Source organism: Enhydra lutris, unplaced genomic scaffold (assembly GCF_002288905.1).
Source record: "Enhydra lutris kenyoni isolate GAN:26980312 unplaced genomic scaffold, ASM228890v2 scaffoldscaffold22, whole genome shotgun sequence".
NCBI lineage: Eukaryota > Metazoa > Chordata > Mammalia > Carnivora > Mustelidae > Enhydra > Enhydra lutris.
Window position 1 is genome coordinate 20,541,007 of NW_019154106.1, and position 22,601 is coordinate 20,563,607.

Here is a 22,601-nt window from a genome sequence, read left to right on the forward strand (position 1 = left end):
AGCAGAGGGAGAGGGGGAAGCAGGCTCCCCGCTGAGCAAGGAGCAGATGCAGGACTTGATCCCAGGACCCTAGGACCAAGCGCCAAAGGCAGGCACTTAAGGGACTGAGGTCCCCCAGGGGTTGCAGCACTGATCTGTTTCTGAAAAATAAATAAAATAATAGTTTAAGAAAGTAACTCTTTGTACATATTTTATATTCATTGAAATTATATCTGAATATACTTTATGTCCTTTAAATTTTTTCTTCCTCTCTCTCTCTCTCTCTCTCGCTCAGCCAAGACCCCTCTTAGTGAGATTATATAGAAGGACACCTCAGAAAGTTATTTAGAAGTCAGCCCAGAGAGAAAAGACAAACTCCAGCACTTGTTCTGGCTTTTAAAAGTTCTGTTTTCTCTTGTCTTATTTCGTATCTCAGTCCCACCTCCTGAGACTCCAAATGCCAGCATAAATACCAACACAAGTCACTAAGTTTCTCAGGTGTTGACACAAAATGAATCAACAATGGCAGCCGTGCACTACTCTGACTGACAGAGCCTTCAGTGTGAAGCCAAAGTTTGGATCAGAGGCTTTGCTCTCTGAGATTTGTTGTCCTCTTTCCAACTTTGGAGTGGGTTATAATGACAGCTCTGAGGTGTGGAATGCAGGAAGAATTGATGTAATCAAAGAAAACCCATATTCTCATAAGTGATATCTCTGCAAATATTATTATTGCCTATTCACAGGTGAAGAAACTGGGGCTCTAAGAAGCCCAGGACTACAGGGCTTTTAAGTATTAGACCTAAACCATAAATCTGAGCACAACAGAGCCTTCACCATAATGACTAATATGTCGTAGGTGTTCCATGTTGTTTTGTAATGACTTCAGAGAAAATGGAAGAATTAAACTCATCTTAAACGTTACATAGGAGATCCAGTAGGCATGTGTTAGGACTCCCAATTGATCTTGAAAAGATTCCAGAATGTTTCCAACTTAGTATCTTTAGGTCTGCCTTTTGTATACCATAAAATTGAAAAAAAAAAAAAGCCTTTCTGAATATACAATTTACTTTAGCCATAATACTGGATGTCTTATGCTTTTCATGTTATTTTAGTTAGAGTGGGTCTTCAGAGATGAAAATCACAGACATATTCTGTCATCGCACTAAATTATTGAAATAGTTTTGGTTTCCTAAATATTCCGATTCTTTCTTTGCTGTTGGACATTTCCACATGCTTTCTCTTTTTGAACAACTCTTCATGCTCCTCATTGCTTTTCCATAACACTCATCTCTGTATTTAAGTTTATACCTTTTGCTTGACTAATTCCTGCTCATCTTTCAGTCCTCAGTTCAGGTTACCATATTGAAGTGGAGCAGATATTTCTCTATGGCGTTTGCACCACTCCCCAAATTTTACACATTGTAGTGTCTATTACTTACTGATGTATAGTTCTCTGTATTTTTCTATATATCCCATACAATGGGATAGGCAGGGATATCGTATGTTATGTGTACTACTGTATCCCTTGCACCTAACAACAGATGCTCAATACATCTTTAAGAATGAAGGGATAGATGGAATCATGTATGCGTGAACAGAATAAGTAGATTAACCCTTCTAGTAGTTAAAAAGTTCACTTAAACTCTTTGCACTTAGAACCACTACATTCAGGTCACTCAGTGCTTGAAATATTTATTTGATACAGTCAAATAGTCATCCTTTAGAAAGGTTTAGATCCCTGTTTATATTACCAATAATACCAGTTTTGCTGTTCTGACTTAAGAGTGTTCCCCACGCTACCTCCTTGGGAGAACTCCCATTATAGCCACCACGCAGAATGGAATGGACCTCCACCCAAAATTTGGTTCAGATGTCAAGACCAATGACAAACATACACCATAGTCCGAGGGAGTACGAAAATGTTTATTACTCACAAAATGAGGCTTTCTGGGGAGGCTAAGGTGGATCCTGAGAAGGAAATGGCTTGAGGTTCTTATGGTGTTTGGGGTGGGAGGCCTTCCTGTGTATGGCCTTGGCACTGCCAGTGTCAAGGGAGGGGTACCCAGGCTTTCCTATCACCTTGCACAGATATGGGGCAGAAGGGAAAGAGGAAGGCTTACATGTTGTTAGCAAACATTAAGAAATGGCGTCAGACTCTTTAATACGCACAACCTTGTACAATCTCATCACCTTGAGTACAGGTGGGATTTGTGACTTATTTCTAACCAAAATAATGTGGCAAATAGAATGAAAAGTAATGGATGGTCTCCTTTAAAATCACTCCTGTGATTATATTAGATCGAATAAGACCCCATTTAAGATATTTCATCTAGAGGCTTAATGAAATAAGTGACCATATTGGAGAAACCCACATGGCAAGGAACTGTTGTTGGTCTCTAGGAACCACAGGTGACCTCCACAGTCTGATGCTGTCCTCCAGCCTGCAGCCAACAAGGAGGCAGGTTCTGAATCCTCTGGTCACAAGGAAATGTATTCTGCCAGCATCCTGAATAAGCATGCAAATGGATCCTTTCTCAGTCAAGTCTTCAGATAAGAACATAGCCCAAACTGGACCTTGATTAAGGTCTTAGAACACTGAACAGAGGATTTAGCCAAGCCATGCCCAGACTCATGTCCCATAAAAACTGTGAGACAGTAAATGTATATGTTGTTCTAAGTTGCTACATTTGTAGTCATTGTGGTCTTTTGTTGTGCAGCAATAGAAAATTAATATATATTCCAACCAAGTAATCTGTCACAGTTTCTCCAGAATTGATTTTTCAGCTAATGTCATATCACCATCAATCCTTTCTAGCTGGATTAATCACTCAGTGATTCTACTACTCTGGTGAATTGTTATATCAGGTACATTTTTAGTTTTTTCCAAGTCTCCAAGGCTGATCCAGGATCATACAACAAGGTAAATGACACTTTAATAATGCCTCATAATTATTGAGGGCTTCTTATGGTCATTAGTTCCCAGAATATCTGTCATGAATTATTCCATTTAACCCCCACAATAGAAACATGTGTAACATCTTTTCCCCCATCGTACAGATAAGGTTAACAGGGATTCACAGACTTTAGGAACTTGTGAAAAATAACCCAGCTAGTCAAATTTATATCTAGAATTCAAGCCTAGACTTGTGCCTAGGATCAACACTTTTTCTTTTCTGTAGGAGGGTTTTGGCAACTGGTGTCTCCTGGTGACATTGCAATTTAAAATAAACTTTAAAATTTTGTTTTCAGAACCAGTGATCTTTGCCATAAATTTAGGCTTCCCACATTCAAATTCCCAATTCACTGCCTGGACTAAAGCTCCAAAAATCAAGAGCATGGACTTTTATTTTCTCAAAGCAGGGTTAGATATGTCTTCATTATGATATACTAGGATTTCTGAGTTTTTGCTATGGAAAAATCTACATGTGTCCATCTGCTTGCTTTTTACTGACTGATCTATTCTCATGACTTTAGGATATAGCATGTTCTGCTCAAAGAAAAATGTGAAGCAGAAGCAAGTAAGCAAAAAAAAAAAAAAAAATTTTTTTTTTTTTTTTTTTTTTTTTTACGAGAGTTATTAAAGGAAACCAACTGAAGTCAGAAAATCTGGGGGCAAATTAATTTTTTCCAAGGGAAGCCTAATGCTAAGTTATGCCTGGGCCGGAGATCTATTTGTTAAGTAGCGTTAATGCAGGAAGGTAATCTAGATTTCCTTTTGAGTCTCTTGGAAGCAGTACATCTCTTTGTTTATCCCTCATATAATTTATTCAGGCCTTAATTGTATTAGGTAAAGGGTAGAGAATTTAAAAATAAAAAGATTTCAATGATTCTGGGAACATGCATTTATTACTGTGATAAAAGAGCCAGCTCTCCCAGTCTCTATTTGCTACATTGTTTCAGTGCTTCTCATCTCCAATAAATCAGGGGCTGGGATCTGGTCCCTTGGCTGAGATCAGTGCCTGAAATGGATGCTGTAGGTTGCCTAATAAAGCTTTCTGCTTAGGGCTTCCATTTTTGATCATGATCTGGAATGTATGTCTTCCTGTGAACTGATAGCCCTTTCCTGACCTTGGCCTGACTTCTACCTTGGACTCAAGAAGAATACATAGGTTTTTTTCCTAGTATTCCTGGAAATGAGGCACATAAAAGAAGGACATTGTTCCCATTCTAATAAAAGATAGTAATAATAATGATAATGACAGTAACAAGAAGAAGAAGAATGCCAACCCGGCCTAGAATCGCCTTCTTTTGTTCATACATTCACTCCTCCTAACTCCCCTTCTGCCCCCCTCATCTTGTCATGTTACTCTGCCCTTAGGGTACTCTAGCTGCCTTACCTGCAGCTGTGTATAGAGCCAAAAGGTCCTATGATTTTGCATCCCATCTTCCCTCACCACCTGACCACCAGTTTTTCTTAATGACTGGATGGTGCACTCCATCACACCTCTCTGCTAAGAAGGAAGGGAGCACAGTAAATTCCGAGGTATAAATTTCTACTCTAGTCTTCTCATGGAGGATTAGACTAGAGCTGGGACTTTCCCTGAAAGTGCACCTTTGTCTGACTCTTTTCCCTTCCCCGTCTTGCGTCTCCCACCCCCTACTGACTTTTCTCTTGGGAACACACATCTTCATTTCACGGTCTTGCTTCTGAAGAGCCCCTCCTGCAGCAATCACCAGCTTTAACTGAACATTTACCATCACATTAAGTTTTCTCACAAATCCCTTTGGAGTAAATGTCACTAACCCTCCACTACAGAAGCACATATTAACCAACTTTCCTGAGTAGCTAATAAGTCCAGATCTGAACACAGATTCACGCAACCCCAAGACCTGTTCATTGAATGTGTGATGTGTGCCTCTCAGTAGAAGTCTTATATGAAGCGTCTATCATTTCATCATAAAATAGTAGCTGAGGAATGGCTTTACCAGTCAGAACATCTGGATTCCTATTATCCTTTAACTTGCTGTGTGAACTTAGGCAACTTACTGCATTTTTCTAAGCATTAGTTTCTTCTTTTATGAAAAGGGAGGAACTAGTATCTGTCTTTTCTTTTAAAAATGAGGTCTTAATGATATGAAGGTGAACATTGCTTTGGAATTGTAAAGTATAGGAGGAAGGAACATAATCTTTGGGTCTGGATTTGATGCTTGATTTCACAACTAACCAGCAGTGTAGTCTTGGACAAAATGCTCGCCTCTGTGAGCAATGTCTGCTTCTGCGAAATGGGGTAGGGGGGGCAGTAATCATGCCTTCTTCATGGAGGTGCTTAGAGGATTGAAGCTGGTTTGGCTTTGTCCAGTGTCTGGCACAGGGTAGTTCCTTGATAAATGGTAGCCATGCCCACCCTTTTTAAAAAAAATCTCACTTCTTCAAGAGTGTGCTAGGACTCAGAAATAACCTAGAAATGTCACTTTTCCCCAGCCACTTGCTCATACAGGGAGCATATCTTTGTGTGTGTGTGTGTGTGTGTGTGTGTGTGTGTGTGTATGTGTACACAGAGACACATCTTTTGATTAAGCTCTTCTTTGCTTTTATGCGTTGGTATACTCTCACTTCTGCTGTCTTTTCATGTATATTTTATTCCCAATCAGTGTCAGAAACCTTATGCAAATTCCTTGTTTCTATATTATTCCTTTACCCAGCTCTGTACTTTTATGAAGCTTATTTTTCTCTCACTGACTTCTTTTAATTTTCCTGTTTTAAATCAGCCTCTATGAAATGAAGAGTTGTATTGAGTGATGCTTGTATGTGTGTGTGGGTGTGCATGCCTCCTAGTGTCAGGGTCATTCTCACAGTAGAAAACTGTGTGTTTGGCTGTCAGTCCCCAGTGACCAAGACTTGCTTCCTGGAAAGTATCATAGACATTCAGATAGAATGACCTGAAAGACTATCTGAGTTTCTCATTTACAAATAGAAGACTTGAGAGGAGGTGAATGGCTTGTCCAAGACTAGAGTCCAGAACATTTTACTTCACACCCAACGTTTTTTTGCCACACTTTCCTTTGAGACAAATAAGTGGTGTAAATTACCTGTAGAAAAGCGTCTAGAAAATATTGGTGGTTGGTATATTTGTAAAATTTGTTCCTTCTGTTCTCTTGCCAGCTGTTCAAGCTTTCTGAAAGTACAGTTTTGGTTCATTTAAAATTCAGTCCTTTTGTAGTTCCGACATCACCAACTTTGTCAAGGATCAGGCTGACCCAGAAGAGAGTCCGATTGGCTTTGAATTGTAAGTCTTCCTGTTATTGGTTGCACAAAGTTGGCAGCTTGTTTTGTCTCCCAGTTTCTTCATCAGTAAATTCAGAATGATAATACATGTGTTGAAGGGTTGTTGAGAGGCTGAGATTTTATAACATAGACACATTGTCTAATTTAGAGCCACACACATTGATTACTCATAAAAGGGTCTTAGAATACTAAGAATAGCAGATGCGCCTCTGAATTACAGAATAGATTTGGTTCTCTGTGGAAGTAAGGATGCATGTGATACATTTCAGAGTAAGAGGCATTGTTTGGGGGAACTTTTAAAGAGTTTCAGTACCAGAAACAGATGCCAAAGTGCTGTTTACCTCTTTCTTAGGTAAATAAAGAACACTGAAATGGTCTGATTTACCTGTAGTGGTGGTATCAAGATAATGGAAAGCCCCTTCCTGATCTCCTCGCTCTCCGTAGGACATTGAGATTGTTCCTATTTTATTCCTTTTTTTCTTTTAGCCTAGGACCTGCACTTGGGCAACGTTGTTCCTTGGAAGGTGTTCCTCTTGTGTATGTCACATTGCATCTGTGTGTTCTGAGCCTCTGCACTCCAGCCACCCACACGCACCCCAGTACAAAGTAACTGGAGAAAAGGAACCACTCCTTAGTGAGGATGTATTTCATCTTTGGATTTTCCCTGGACGCTATTTATGCACTACTTTCTTCAATTATCCCCACGACTAATTACCTACGTTTAACAGATGAAGAAACCGAAGATCCACAATATTTTCTGCAAAAGGCTAGATGATCGAGATTTATGGCTTTGTAGGCCATATGTGTCCTACTTAGCCCTGCCTTCGTAGTAAGTAGTGGCAGTAGATAGTATGTAAACAAACACGAGTGGCCATGTTCCAATACAGCTTTATTTTCAAAAACAGAGAGCAGGATGGATGGAGTCCATAGGTTGAATGGTGCCGACCTTTGTGATTATGAGGTAAAACCAGTATTTGAAAGGAATTTGGTTTGCCTTCAGAGCCTGTGTACTTCACATTCATCTCTGCTCTCTCCTAACTGGTTTTGCGATTAGAAAGGAACTCAAACATATCCTATTAGAAGTGGTGCTTGGTTTACAAGCTCTAGGGAGAGTCTGTGGCTTGTAAACTGGCACCACAGCTTACTCAGGGGAAGTTCCTTGAATTAGAGGCTTTGCATGTGGCAGGAAATAGCTCTCTCAGGTAGGCCTTGCATGTTGGGCCCTCCTGAGTGAGGACAAGCATGACACCAGTAGGCCTGATGTACTCTGATTGTGTCTTGACATTGTCCAGTCTGGGCAATTGATGATGTCAATGCTTGGGATTTATGCTGACATTTCTAGAAGGGTTTCTGTCTGAATTACTCTAAATTTACCCCTAAATAGGCAAAGAGCCTGACATTATCCAGAGGTGAAAGAAGACCCTAAAGCAGTACCCACAGCAAGTACAGAAGAATCTGGATGTGGCCAATGCCTCTCAATAAAGTCACACTCTGTTGACTTTGAAAAATAGCCCAATTATCCTCAATTTTGGCATGCAGAAAAATAATGCAGCAGTGTGACCTCATACCATACATCCCGCATACACAAACACTCCCTATGCAATGAGTTGTTGCTCTAAATTGCTCTCCTCTGAGGGACAGGAATTGTCCATTCTATCTGTCACCCAGGGGAGACTTCAATGAATCAGTCACAGAGTAAGGCCATTTCCTGATGTCTCAGTTGTCAAAGAAGAGAAAGGTTGGATTTCTAATTAAGTGAGTGTGCTAGCTCTCAGGGCACTGTCAAGAAAGCACAGCTTAGTCATAGAAAGAACCCACCCATTTGTAGTTCATCAGCATGCTTTTGCAGACAGAAAGGGTGAATCAGGACACCTGGTTTCTGTTTTCATGTGGACCTTGGGCAATCGTAGAGGGAAGAGTTCTGGATCCAGAAGTTGACATGCTTTAAAGTCCTAGCTCTCACCTTTATCAGCTCTTGGGCCTGGGCAGAGACTCTTCATGTGGCTCAGATGGCTCATTGTTCAGGCAAAGTCATTGTCTGCTCTCCCTAAGCACACACTTAGACTGCATTCCCCATGCTCCTTGCAGTTACTTTGGCCGTGTGGCTGAATTCTGGTTCATAGGATGTGAGTGGACAGAATGAAGGCCAATTCTAGGCCTAGACCCTAAAATCCCTCCGTCATTCTCTCCCTTTCCTTATGTATAGGTCAGGTATAGGGTATTGTTCCAGGGACTCCAAAACCCTAGACGGTGATGGAAGATCCTGCTTCCTAAGTGGAGCAAAGCCTATATCTACCTCCCTACTTCCCCTACCAACTGGACTTTATATAAGTGGGTTAAACCTCTGAACTTCTAGAACTATGTATTACAGTAGTTAGTGTTAACCTCTTCATAACAGTGGCGACAATAACAACTGATCTTTTTTTTTTTTTTAAGATTTTATTTATTTGAGAGAGAGAGAGAGAAAGTGAGCACTAGCAGAGGGTGGGCAGTGGTTGGGAGGTAGAGGGAGAAACAAACTCCCCACTGAGCAGGGAGCCTGATGTGTTGCTCAGTCCAGGCCTCTGAGCTGATGGCAGATGCTTAACAGGCTGAGCCACCCAAGCGCCCCACAGCTGATCTTTTTGAGCCTTTACATTAGGATAGGCATGACTATCTTTCAGGATCTTCAAAACAGTGACTTTGTAAGTTCTGTGAATACACTGTCTTCTCTCACATGGTTCATAGGTAGTGGAGCTCATTCCTCTGCAGGATAAACACAGTAATATCTGCGCATCCACCCAAAATTTTGTCACATGTGTCATGTGCATTAGCACCTAGAAAGACACTTGGTGGACTCAGAACATCATGTAAGTGCTCGATGTTTTCATGATTCCTGCCCCTTGGTTCTTATAATTACAAACATTTGTTCTACTTAATCACTAGTTTAAACACAGTAACATGAAACATTTTTGTATCCCATAGAGGCAGGTGATGTGATGGTGACAATCTAACATTCCTTGCCTCGTGAATGGCATTTAGTGGCAGTAAGTGCAAGACAGAGCAGGAGTGTGAGAATGAGTGGAAAGATAAAATAGGAAGAAGCACTAATACAGAGATTGTTTTATTACTGTGTTCTCTTCTCCTCTGTTCCCTCCGGCTAAATATTTCCTCTGGTCTGCAATTAGGCATGCGGGGTGTCATCCTAAATGACCCTCAGTGACCTCATCATTTACCAGTGGCTTATAGAATACTCAGGGAAGGAAGGCCGGGTCTCAAGATCTAAGGAAATGGGAAAAATTACCTTTTGTGGGTTTTCTTTTAAAGAAAAGATAGAAAATTATTATAACATGTGCTATTTGATACTGATGTTCAGTTCTGATGTAATTCTCAACCCAGACCAGATCTTAGGACATAAAGAATTGGAGAAAATCAGGTTTTATGGCTTTTCCTTTAGAAAGATAAATTATTATGCCATATACCAATTGCTTCTCAAGTTTAATTCAAACTGAGAAGAGAAAAATGCATGACAGATTATTGAGGCACATTTTTAGCATGTCTGTCATCTAAGTTTAATTCAGAGATCACAAGCTACGAGACTCTGGTAACTCTCTGACTTGCAAGAATGTTTTGTTGAATCCAAAGAATGACATTCAGAGAGTGTTAAATTGGTATCAGGAAATTTCTTACATGCACACAATCTGGGTCTGCTTGACAATAAGAAAGACCTAGACATTTTGAGGCTATGTTGTTGCATGACAATTGTTGGGAACAGCAGAGTGCTATCCATCGAGACGGACCCTGTACCACAGTCTTCAGCACCCTGGCTCAACATGGGAGCCAAGTGTCAGTTCCCATTTAAGTCCTTCCATTCTTGCCTGCGTGCCTCTTTTACACTGGTTTTCTGCTCCGTGTACTGAATGCTTCCTCTGCTTCGGAAGATAGCTTCTCTGGGAAGACAATATTTAGTGTTAATAAAATCAGACCCATCTCCCCCACGTTGCTTCTGGAGCAGAGAGGATGTATTACTTTCTCTGGTCATTAAGTCGGGGTTGCCAGTGTCTGTTCAGGTACTGTGCATTCTGCATAGACATCCTCCCTCACCATCTCTTCTCTGTTTGAATATCCTGTGTTTACCATTCACACTCACCTTTGGTGTCACCTCCACCAGGGGTCTTCCATAACTTCAACCACTTTAACAGGCTGGGTTGGTTTCCCATATATGTTTTTACCGAGCACCATATGCTCATTTCTGTCAAAGGACTTATCATTGCAATTGTTGATTTTCTTGTTTACCTGTCCCACTGAAACATAAACTTGGAGGAATCGCCACCCCTTCTGTCCAGTCACCATGACTCTGCATATGCGGTTTCTTCTTCCTAGAATGCTTGCTCCTATCTGCAGCACTCCCCTTGGCCCTAGTAAATGCTACTCACCTCTTGGGGCTTCTCAAGCATTGCCTTTATCAGGAAAACGTACTGTGGAGCCTTTAAACTAACTTGGTTCCCCCAACCTATGTTCCTGTAATGCAACTCTAGACCATCGTAGCACCTATCACAATGAACTCCACCTCTCAGTCAGGCCTCCATCACCTCACCATGAGAGGGATCCTTGAAGGAAAGAGAGAGGTTTTATTCTCCATAACTTTAGCATTAAGTAGTCTGCCTAGGACATAATAAGTTATCTGTGCAAATACATGGAAGAAAAGGAGGGAAGGAGTAAAGGAGTGAAGAAGGAAGGAAAGAATTTCTTTGTGACATAGTGGGTTCTTATCCACGTTCCCAGGGTTGTCCTCTATTCTCTTTCACTCCAGTTCTGGCTAGGCTGCTGCTTGTTGCTCACTGAATACCACTGAGATGACCTGGCCCAGTTTCCTTCCTCTCTTATCTAGTAATTTCTCATGAAACTATTTTACAGTATCTGATCTGGTCAGACAGCCTCCCAGTGGCTTCCTTACTGTTTGAGTCCCCTGGTCTTGCATTTGGAAAGGTTCCAGGGAAATGTCTATAATTTTGTTGTGTAATTTAGTGTTTCGTATCCCTCCTTGTTCTATAGGGTCTGTCATCTCCTGTGTTTTTTACCAGAATGGTCTTTGCAATCATTAAGGCTCTTTTGGGAGTAAGTGACAAAAATCTATTTTGTACAAGGTTAAGAAAAAAAATTATTAGTTTTTCAACCAGATGTCACACAGCACAGTACGTCAGAGAAAGGACAGGGACAGTTTTGCAGCCTAACCTAAGAGACAATTGCACTCAAAAACTTTGGGGTCACCATGACTATCCATTTACCTTACTTTCTTCATCTAATGGTACTAGCTATGATTCACTGTGTTCTAAGCCCCGAAGTCCTAGGAAGGAGCTATGATTAGCAGCTTAATTATGATGTCTTTCCCTTGGACCCATCAACTCCAGTTAGGAGCAAGTCACACATCTTTTAAAGTGGCAACTTCTGCAGTTGCCATGTGGGAAGTGGAGAAAGGGCCAGAAAAGAAGGGACAGGTCAGGCAAAGCCTGAGTATGTCCATTACTGTCCTTGGCTAAATATTTGGGAACTGGTACCCATTTAATGGACAGCCACTTACTGAATATCTACCATGTCTACAGACAAAAAAGGCAGCAATGAATAAATTAGATAAGCCCAGTCCTGTTATGAAATTGACAATTTTTCCATTCACCAACAAATATTTACTGGAATCCTACTCTGTACACAGACTATAATGGGAACGATGGCAAGGTGAAAATGAAAGATGCAAAGATATATATGTCACTAAATGGGAAATAGGATGTCTGAACAAGTAAATGTTACACAAGACTAGTCACTCCCTTCATCTTAGCAGACATTCACGGAGCACACTATGTGCAACACTGTTAGACACTGAGGATGTAAAGATGAATGAGAAACTGGTGTGGTTACTAAGATGTTCATTGACTAGAACAGGACTCTGACAGATAAACAGTTAATTCCAACCCAGGATAACTTTATGATGAAGCCATCTAAAAAAAGAGATACCTATATGAAGCAAACTATTTTAGAAGAGTCCAGGAAAGAGACATAGTATAGTTGGCAGAAAAGCCTAAACAGAAAGAATAAGCCTAATCCTGATTGAAAATAGCTGGACAAAACCGCAGAAGCAGGAAGGCACAGTATAGGCTTAGGAAATGGTGACACCCAGTTAGGAAATCCTAGAGATATAAAAGATACATCTGGAAATGTAGGTGGGCCCAGGTTATAACATAATAATAAGGTCAGAGGTTTTTGTTTAATAAAGAGAAGTCACTAAATGTTTCTGATCAGGTGGTACCTTGATCAAAATACATTTTTAAGGGGCACCTGGGTGGCTCAGTAGGTTAAAGCCTCTGCCTTTGGCTCAGGTCATGATCCCAGGGTCCTGGGATTGGGCCCTGCATCGGGCTCTCTGCTCAGTGGGGATCCTGCTTCCCCCTCTCTCTCTACCTGCCTCTCTGCCTACTTGTAATCTCTGTCTGTCAAATAAATAAATAAATATTTTAAAAAAAATACATTTTTAAGGGGTGCCTGGGTGGCTCAGTTGGTTAAGCTTCTGACTCTTGGTTTCAACGCAGGTCATGATCTCAGGGTCATGACTCAGGGTCATGACATCAAGCCTGGCATTGGGCTCTGTGCTCAGGAGGGAGTCTGCTTGATCTTCTCTCTCTCCCTCTGCCCCTCCCTTCACTCATTTTCTCTCTCTTTCCCTCTCAAATAAATAAATAAATCTTTAAAAAATACATTATTAAGTGATTAACTAAACGCTGGGCTACTTTTTAGCATTCCTGCTGGTGGAGAGGATGGGGTACTATTTGGGGGATGGAAAAAGGCAAAAGGAACTGCCTAAAAACTCCTGTAATAGAGGTTCTTTTCTCCTTTAATTTCTAATACATTTCATAGCCCTTGAGGGACTCAACTTATTACAGCGCTCTGTGTTATCATCTTTCCAAATAAACCAAACGCTCTTTGGAAATAAGGGATGTAGTTCATTTTCGCATCCCCTGGAGCCTTACACAGAGCTCTGTTTAAAACAGGTTCTAAATAAATACTTATTGAATGGATGTAAAAATGGATGGATGAATGAATGAGTTAGAAAAAAAGAATGACTCTAATAGAGGAATTTAAATATCACGTATCCTGAGTGTCCCTAGCATTTGTCCAAATCTTGAGCAGCAGATCATGTTGCAAATCTTGACTGTTACTTTCTCAATGTGTGAACTTCTGTAAGTTTCTCGACTTCCTGAGCCTCTAATTATTATTATTTTTTTTACTGCTGAAATGAGGCTAATAATTCTTACTATTTCGCAGTGGTAGTGTGAAGATGAAAAGGAACATTGTGTGTAAGGCACTTAGCTTGTTACTAGCACAAAGCGGGAACTCATTAAATAGCATGGTTTAATATGTTTTCAGCAGCCTCCTAGTGATCGACAGAGCCCAAAATGGCCCCTTGCCTTTTCTTATTCCTTCATTTATTCATTCATGCATTTGGCTTTCTGTCAAAAATATTAATAAGTACCTATTATTAAGGACCAAAGGGAGTCTACTTGGTAGATGTAGATTTCGAGTCAATCTGTGTGAGCAGGCATGGCTAGTCCAAGGAACTGTGAGTACAGTTGTTCCCCTTGACCTGCAGTTTCACTTTCTGCTTTCCATGGTTTCAATTACCAGCAGTCAACCACAGTCTGGGGGTTGATGCACCTTCTGATGAATTAGCAGGTCAATAGTAGCTCACTTCACTCACTGACGCAGCTCACTTAGGCATTTTATCATCTCAGAGCATCACAGGAAGAAGAAGGATGAGTGTAGTACAGAAGTTTGAGAGACCACATTCATGTAACTTTCATTACAATAACTGTGTCAACCTAAAATTGTCAGAAAGCAACAATTAAGCAAAAGGGTTTATTTGGGATCAAAGAAGTGTAACTCATGGTACACAGATTTGGGCAGCCACGCAAATAGTGTCTCACGAGGGAGCAGAAGTCAGGCATTTTTAAAGCAAAAGGGAATGCCTGTATAGGTTGTTTATGAAGAATTTTGATTGGTGTTGGCAGCAGGACACTCATCTTTGCTAAACATGATTGGTTGCTAAGGCTGTCACTAACCTAACGTCTGTTACCGTAACAGGTTGCAGGTGTTCTTGTAGAATCCTTGGAATTTTTGCAGTTTGGCCCAGTTCAGAAGTCCATGGTTCCACCTGGTGAGAATGAAGACATGCCTAAGGCTCATCTTCTTAATAGACTCTAGTCTCTTAAGCTCTCTATCTTAAAACCCCGTGAGATAAGTGACTCCATTTTGTTTCAGCTTTCACAATAGTTATAATTGTTCTGTTTTTATTATTGTGTCAGTATCTTACTGTACCTAATTTATAAATTAAACGTTATCATAGGTATGTTTGTATAGGAAAAAAAATAGAGAGTGCCATATTATCCGAAATGCAGTTCCAGACATTCAGCTGGGGCTCTTGGAACATATCCTCCAGTGGACAGAAGGGACTACTGTAATCTGTTGGGCTGGAGCTTCAAGGGTAAGAAAGTGTAGTCATGAGGCTGGAGAAGTGAGCTAAGTCAAATCATGGTTTTTGTGTTAAAGACTTGTGCATTTTTCACAGCTTTGAGAAGGAAGTCCTAAATTTCCTACTGTTCATCGACTTCAACCCCAAATGTCTTCTTACTTGGGTCTAGCTCTCTAGATCCCTTTCTGACTGCAGAGTAACCCATGTCTTAGGAGGTACAGAGGATTTCCAGAGAGTTATGGCTGTGCTGGGTGGTAGATTGCTCTTTGCTGGAATCCAGCTGCCTCTTTGGACCTGCATTTTCAGCCTGAGAAAGGATCCAGCTGGGACTGACTTGACTCAACTTGCAGAACTCATTCTACACACATGTGTTCTCTGAGAGCTGACTAAGGGTCCGTAGCTGGGGGTGTTAAAAATCAATATTTGTCAATGTGTTTGAATATGAAAGGTCTGGTGCTGGCTGTGCAGGGAGAATCTGAATAGAGCAAAAGAATCAGTTGGTTTCACTGAGCACTGAAAGTCTTTAAAAACAAAAGTTGTGTTTTCTCCCCTACCCCCCCCACCCCCACTAGGGTTTTTAGTTCCCTGAACAAAACCATCATCTGATGCAGAGAAGGCGGGGTTGCATTGCTGTGTTTTACCATCTGCCCATTTACCCTCCCAGATGTTATAGTATCACCCACTTGGCATTACAGGGCTCTTCTGTTCATGCTTTCTTCCTTTGGAGTGTTAGCTAGGAAATTTTTTTTTTTTCTTTTTCAGAGTGAGTGAGGTAAGCAAAACAGGACTGGATGGGGGGTGGGGGAGTGGGGGGAAAATGACCTCACCAGACTCACCTTCCAACTCTGTGAGAAAGAGGAGAAATGAAGTCCAAATTAGGATATATCCAATCTAATACTCTGAGAAAGAGGCTCCTTCCTCTGGTTGGTCATGCTGATTCTGCTCTGTCCGTGTTAGTGGTCTTTGCCAAGGGACATTTATTTTCAGAATGGATGCTGTCACTAGCCTATGGCCACCCAGATTCTATAATTTGGAATATTCCTGCAATAAGGTTGGGTAAACAAAAGCTCAGTGTTTTGTTTTTGCTTTTTTTTTTTTTTTTTTTTTAAATCTTGGATTATCTACAGCCAAAAGGACAACTCCTCCTGGCAGCCATGATCTCGGATGTGCCAAACGGGTATCTTCCAAGATGGTAATTAGCTAATCTGATAAGAGCCACTGATGGTTGTGTTTGGTACTTGACCTGTTCCAGGGTCTTTACCTGTGCTCTGCAAGGCCCTTTAATCCTCACTGCTATCCAATGAAGCGTGTGGTATTATTATTCTGTTAGCAAATGATAAAAATAGCTCAGAGGGGCCAGTGATCTGTCAACAAGGATGAATCAGTCCTTGGAGAGTTTGAGTTAAACGTGAATTTATCTGATCCCTCAACTTGCATTTATTCTCTTGCACCCTTAGCGCAAAATGTAGAGAATTTGGTTTGCATTCTTAGTAGTATGTTTTTGAGACGATTGCCCCTCTTCTTTGTGGGTCTGTAGGACTGAAAATGTCAATCTTTAAGAGAAATGCAGCATGCTGGTAGGCTGCTGAGTGGGGAACATTGCTCTAGCCAGAAATCAAGGCCACTCTCTGTTGACATTTCCTTTTGTACTCACAAACATTTTTGGAAAGAGTCCAGGTTCATATAAACCAATAATTTCTCCTCGGTGTTCACATACACAGTGTGAAGTTCCTGGAATCTAAGAGCGGCTTTAGAGAATTGAAACTAGGATTTTGGATGTAAGAGTGAGCATTTGGGCACCCACTTAGGCTCCATTTCTGGATAAATATTTTACTTGCTGTGTTTTCCTGGGTGAGTTACTGCATGTCTCGGAGACTCCCTGATTCCTTACCTATAAAATGGTGCTATAATATTACTTTCTTCTCAGTTATTTTGATGATTTAATGTGATAATTAATGTCGGTACTTGGCACATAATAGGTTGTTCATAAATGATAAGTATTAGTATTAGCTTGAAGTCAGAATATTTGGATCTGAGTCTAGTTCTTCTGGAGAAGGAGTACTTGGTAGTGAAAACTCACTGTTAAGCCTTTGCTTAGTTACTTAAAATTTATGTGGCCAATGTAATGCAGAACCAGTGCAAAAAAAAACAAACAAACCAGACAAAATAAGAAAACCCAAAAGACAAAACAACAAATAAAAATACCCCATGGGGCGCCTGGGTGGCTCAGTGGGTTAAAGTCTCTGCCTTCGACTCAGGTCATGATCTCGGGGTCCTGGGATCGAGCCCCGCGTCGGGCTCTCTGCTCAGAGAGGAGCCTGCTTCCCTTTCTCTCTCTCTGCCTGCCTCTCTGCCTACTTGTGATCTCTCTCTCTTTCTCTGTTAAATTTAAAAAAAAAAAAATACCCCATAAAATAAGGGGCTTGAATTAGTTCCCAGTGTTTTCACTACCAAGTATTCCTTCTCTTAATCTTCATCTAGTACTTGAACTGCATTTATTATTACTTAATTTGTTTTCCTATCTTTTTTGGGGGGGGGTTTAAATTTTTTTTTATAATTTTATTTTTTATAAACATATAATATATTTTTATCCCCAGGGGTACAGGTCTGTGAATCGCCAGGTTTACACACTTCACAGCACTCACCATAGCACATACCCTCCCCAATGTCCATAACCCCACTGCCCCTCTCCCAACCCCCCTCCCCCCATCAACCCTCAGTTTGTTTTGTGAGACCAAGAGTCACTTATGGTTTGTCTCCCTCCCAATCCCATCTTGTTTCATTTACTCTTCTCCTACCCCCTTAACCCCCCATGTTGCATCTCCTCTCCCTCATATCAGGGAGATCATATGATAGCTGTCTTTCTCCGATTGACTTATTTTGCTAAGCATGATACCCTCTAGTTCCATCCACGTCGTCGCAAATGGCAAGATTTCTTTTCTTTTGATGGCTGCATAGTATTCCATTGTGTATATATACCACATCTTCTTTATCCATTCGTCTGTTGATGGACATCTAGGTTCTTTCCACAGTTTGTCTATTGTAGACATTGCTGCTATAAACTTTTGGGTGCACGTGCCCCTTCGGATCACTACGTTTGTATCTTTAGGGTAAATACCCAGCAGTGCAATTGCTGGGTCATAGGGTAGTTCTATTTTCAACATTTTGAGGAACCTCCATGCTGTTTTCCAGAGTGGTTGCACCAGCTTGCATTCCCACCAACAGTGTAGGAGGGTTCCCCTTACTCCGCATCCTCGCCAGGATCTGTCATGTCCTGACTTGTTAATTTTAGCCATTCTGACTGGTGTGAGGTGGTATCTCATTGTGGTTTTGATTTGTATTTCCCTGATGCCGAGTGATGTGGAGCACTTTTTCATGTGTCTGTTGGCCATCTGGATGTCTTCTTTGCAGAAATGTCTGTTCATGTCCTCTGCCCATTTCTTGATTGGATTATTTGTTCTTTGGGTGTTGAGTTTGCTAAGTTCTTTATAGATTTTGGACACTAGCCCTTTATCTGATATGTCATTTGCAAATATCTTCTCCCATTCTGTCAGTTGTCTTTTGGTTTTGTCAACTGTTTCCTTTGCTGTGCAAAAGCTTTTGATCTTGATAAAATCCCAATAGTTCATTTTTGCCCTCGTTTCCCTTGCCTTTGGTGATGTTCCTAGGAAGATGTTGCTGCGGCTGAGGTCAAAGAGGTTGCTGCCTGTGTTCTCCTCAAGGATTTTGATGGATTCCTTTCTCACATTGAGATCCTTCATCCATTTTGAGTCTATTTTCATGTGTGGTGTAAGGAAATGATCCAATTTCATTTTTCTGCATGTGGCTGTCCAATTTTCCCAACACCATTTATTGAAGAGGCTGTCTTTTTTCCATTGGACATTCTTTCCTGCTTTGTCGAAGATTAGTTGACCATAGAGTTGAGGGTCTATTTCTGGGCTCTCTATTCTGTTCCATTGATCTATGTGTCTGTTTTTGTGCCAGTACCACGCTGTCTTGATGATGACAGCTTTGTAATAGAGCTTGAAGTCTGGAATTGTGATGCCACCAACTTTGGCTTTCTTTTTCAATATTGCTTTGGCTACTCGAGGTCTTTTCTGGTTCCATATAAATTTTAGGATTATTTGTTCCATTTCTTTGAAGAAAATGGACGGTACTTTGATAGGAATTGCATTAAATGTGTTGATTGCTTTAGGTAGCATAGACATTTTCACAATATTTATTCTTCCAATCCAGGAGCATGGAACATTTTTCCATTTCTTTGTGTCTTCCTCAATTTCTTTCATGAGTACTTTATAGTTTTCTGTGTATAGATTCTTAGTCTCTTTGGTTAGATTTATTCCTAGGTATCTTATAGTTTTGGGTGCAATTGTAAATGGGATGGACTCCTTAATTTCTCTTTCTTCTGTCTTGTTGTTGGTGTAGAGAAATGCAACTGATTTCTGTGCATTGATTTTATACCCTGACACTTTACTGAATTCCTGTACAAGTTCTAGCAGTTTTGGAGTGGAGTCTTTTGGGTTTTCCACATATAGTATCATATCATCTGCAAAGAATGATAGTTTGACTTCTTCTTTGCCGATTTGGATGCCTTTAATTTCCTTTGGATGTCTGATTGCTGAGGCTAGGACTTCTAGTACTATGTTGAATAGCAGTGGTGATAACGGACATCCCTGCCATGTTCCTGACCTTAGCGGAAAAGCTTTCAGTTTTTCTCCATTGAGAATGATATTTGCGGTGGGTTTTTCATAGATGGCTTTGATAATATTGAAGTATGTGCCCTCTATCCCTACACTTTGAAGAGTTTTGATCAGGAAGGGATGCTGTACTTTGTCAAATGCTTTTTCAGCATCTATGGAGAGTATCATATGGCTCTTGTTCTTTCTTTTATTAATGTGTTGTATCACATTGATTGATTTGCGGATGTTGAACCAACCTTGCAGCCCTGGAATAAATCCCACTTGGTCGTGGTGAATAATCCTTTTAATGTACTGTTGAATCCTATTGGCTAGTATTTTGGCGAGAATTTTTGCATCTGTGTTCATCAAGGATATTGGTCTGTAGTTCTCTTTTGTGATGGGATCCTTGTCTGGTTTGGGGATCAAGGTGATGCTGGCCTCATAAAATGAGTTTGGAAGTTTTCCTTCCATTTCTATTTTTTGGAACAGTTTCAGGAGAATAGGAATTAGTTCTTCTTTAAATGTTTGGTAGAATTCCCCCGGGAAGCCATCTGGCCCTGGGCTTTTGTTTGTTTGGAGATTTTTGATGACTGTTTCGATCTCCTTACTGGTTATGGGTCTGTTCAGGCTTTCTATTTCTTCCTGGTTCAGTTGTGGTAGTTTATATGTCTCTAGGAATGCATCCATTTCTTCCAGATTGTCAAATTTGTTGGCGTAGAGTTGCTCATAGTATGTTCTTATAATTGTCTGCATTTCTTTGGTGTTCGTTGTGATCTCTCCTCTTTCATTCATGATTTTATTTATTTGGGTCCTTTCTCTTTTCTTTTTGATAAGCCTGGCCAGGGGTTTATCAATCTTATTAATTCTTTCAAAGAACCAGCTCCTAGTTTCGTTGATTTGTTCTATTGTTTTTTTGGTTTCTATTTCATTGATTTCTGCTCTGATCTTTATGATTTCTCTTCTCCTGCTGGGTTTAGGGTTTCTTTCTTGTTCTTTCTCCAGCTCCTTTAGGTGTAGGGTTAGGTTGTGTACCTGAGACCTTTCTTGTTTCTTGAGAAAGGCTTGTACCGCTATATATTTTCCTCTCAGGACTGCCTTTGTTGTGTCCCACAGATTTTGAACCATTGTGTTTTCATTATCATTTGTTGCCATGAATTTTTTCAATTCTTCTTCAATTTCCTGGTTGACCCATTCATTCTTTAGAAGGATGCTGTTTAGTCTCCATGTATTTGGGTTCTTTCCAAATTTCCTCTTGTGATTGAGTTCTAGCTTCAGAGCATTGTGGTCTGAAAATATGCAGGGAATGATCCCAATCTTTTGATACCGGTTGAGACCTGATTTAGGACCAAGAATGTGATCTATTCTGGAGAATGTTCCATGTGCACTAGAGAAGAATGTGTATTCTGTTGCTTTGGGATGAAATGTTCTGAATATATCTGTGATGTCCATCTGGTCCAGTGTGTCATTTAAGGCCTTGATTTCCTTGTTGATCTTTTGCTTGGATGATCTGTCCATTTCAGTGAGGGGAGTGTTAAAATCCCCTACTATTATTGTATTATTGTCGATGTGTTTCATTGATTTTGTTATTAATTGGTTTATATAGTTGGCTGCTCCCACGTTAGGGGCATAGATATTTAAAATTGTTGGATCTTCTTGTTGGACAGATCCTTTGAGTATGATATAGTGTCCTTCCTCATCTCTTATTATAGTCTTTGGCTTAAAATCTAATTGATCTGATATAAGGATTGTCACTCCTGCTTTCTTCTGATGTCCATTAGCATGGTAAATTCTTTTCCACGCCCTCACTTTAAACCTGCAGGTGTCTTTGGGTTTAAGATGAGTTTCTTGTAGGCAACATATAGATGGGTTTTGTTTTTTTATCCATTCTGATACCCTGTGTCTTTTGATTGGGGCATTTAGCCCATTACCATTCAGGGTAAGTATTGAGAGATATGAATTTAGTGCCATTGTATTGCCTGTAAGGTGACTGTTATTGTATATTGTCTCTGTTTCTTTCTGATCTACTTCTTTTAGGGTCTCTCTTTGCTTAGAGGACCCCTTTCAATATTTCCTGTAGAGCTGGTTTGGTATTTGCAAATTCTTTCAGTTTTTGTTTGTCCTGGAAGCTTTTAATCTCTCCTTCTATTTTCAATGATAGCCTAGCTGGATATAGTATTCTTGGCTGCATGTTTTTCTCGTTTAGTACTCTGAATATATCATGCCAGCTCTTTCTGGCCTGCCAGGTCTCTGTGGATAAGTCTGCTGCCAATCTAATATTTTTACCATTGTACGTTACAGACTTCTTTTCCCGGGCTGCTTTCAGGATCTTCTCTTTGTCACTAAGACTTGTAAATTTTACTATTAGGTGACGGGGTGTGGACCTATTCTTATTGATTTTGAGGGGGGTTCTCTGCACCTCCTGGATTTTGATGCTTGTTCCCTTTGCCATATTGGGGAAATTCTCTCCAAGAATTCTCTCCAATATACCTTCTGCTCCCCTCTCTGTTTCCTCTTCTTCTGGAATCCCAATTATTCTAATGTTGTTTCGTCTTATGGTGTCACTTATCTCTCGAATTCTCCCCTCGTGGTCCAGTAGCTGTTTGTCCCTCTTTTGCTCAGCTTCTTTATTCTCTGTCATTTGGTCTTCTATATGGCTAATTCTTTCTTCTGCCTCATTTATCCTAGCAGTGAGAGCCTCCATTTTTGATTGCACCTCATTAATAGCTTTTTTTATTTCAACTTGGTTAGATTTTAGTTCTTTTATTTCTCCAGAAAGGGCCTTTATATCTCCCGAGAGGGTTGCTTTAATATCTTCCATGCCTTTTTCGAGCCCGGCTAGAACCTTGAGAATCATCATTCTGAACTCTAGATCTGACATATTACCAATGTCTGTATTGATTAGGTCCCTAGCCTTTGGTACTGCCTCTTGTTCTTTTTTTTTGTGGTGAATTTTTCCGCCTTGTCATTTTGTCCAGATAAGTGTATATGAAGGAGCAAGTAAAATACTAAAAGGGTGGCAACAACCCCAGGAAAATATGCTTTAGCCAAATCAGAAGAGATCCCAAATCGTGAGGGGGGAGAAAGGGGATAAAAAGAGGTTCAGAAAGAAAAAAAAAATTAAAAAAAGAAAACCGATAAAGAAAAAATATAAAAAGGAAAAAATATATATATATATTAGATAAACTATTTAAAAAACGTTAAAAAAGAAAACGGTAAAAGT